We start from the raw sequence: 1283 nt of genomic DNA, 5'->3' as shown, positions 1-1283 counted from the left end.
GTGCGCGTTTGGGAATGAGGCGGCTTCAGAAACACATCGGGTGGGTCAGAAAGTACGGTCACCCGGGAGAGGGGAGCAGGAGCGACCTGAGCCGATGGGTTCATGACGCGCCGCCTCCTCTCCTCTCTTCTCCTAAATGGGACAAGAGAAAAATGTGATTTAAAAAGAAATGATTTTTCCCAGCTCCGGGGAAGGAATCTCCAGGGGACGTTTGTTTTGATAAGATTTCAGGCCTGGGTTTCAAGAATAAGGAGGTGCCAACTGTCTGTAAAAGCTCCTAAAACAGCATGATCTCTGGCCCCTGGGATATTTATCTTTTATTTACACACAGTACTTTTAAAAGTCTGTTATTGTGACGGCGATGTCACCGAGAGGCATCGTGTAAAAGGCAACACAATGTTTTTCGAGCCTAAATGTCAAGAAAATAGGTTTGCAATATTATAAATCAAACAAGTGATGGGCAGCAGGCTTCGGCCACCCACTTACGTACACTGAATGTGGCACTGGCGGGCACGGGTAGATGACCCTGAACACAAAACACTGTCTTCAAGAAATGAATGGCCCTGAACGGCCATGTGGCTCAGTGGTTGGGCGCTGATCTATGAACCAGGAGGTCACGGTTCCATTCCCGGTCAGGGCATATGCCGGGGTTGTGGGCTGGGCTCAATCCCCAGTGGGGGGGGGGGGGGGGCGTGCAGGAGGCAGCCGATTGATGATTCTCTCTCATCATTGATATTTCTATCTCTCTCCCTCCCCTTCCTCTCTCTGAAATCATTTTTTAAAAAACAGAAAGAAATGAATAGTCTGGAGAAGAAAACAGATTTGTAAAAACATAAATTTCAACCTCGAGTGACACCAGATGGGATAAAGGAACCAGGACACAGAGGAAAGAGGAGTGTCTGGCCCTGATCCAGGTGGGCTGGCTGGACCCCACCTGTGCATGAATTCGTGCACCGTGCCTCTAGTAGTTAAATAAAATTATTGTGAAATATAGTGACATGAAATAAAAATAAACGTTTACCATCTCACACAGTTTCTATGAGGCAGGAATTTGGGTGGGTACAGCTTTGCCAATGGATTCTGGTTCAGGGATTCTGAGTTATATTCAAGGTCGGGCTGGGCTATGGTTCTCTGAAGGCTCGACTGAGTCTGGAGGATCTGCTTCCCAGGCAGATCACTCACTGGCTGGCCGGTTGGTGCTGGGTGCTGGTGGGAGGCCTCAGTTCCTCCCCACATAGACCTCCACTAGGCTTCTTCTTTTTTTTTTTAAATATATTTTATTG

This window comes from Myotis lucifugus, unplaced genomic scaffold (genome assembly GCF_000147115.1).
Source record: "Myotis lucifugus unplaced genomic scaffold, Myoluc2.0 scaffold_597, whole genome shotgun sequence".
NCBI classification, from domain to species: Eukaryota; Metazoa; Chordata; class Mammalia; order Chiroptera; family Vespertilionidae; genus Myotis; species Myotis lucifugus.
This window is presented reverse-complemented; position numbering follows the sequence as displayed.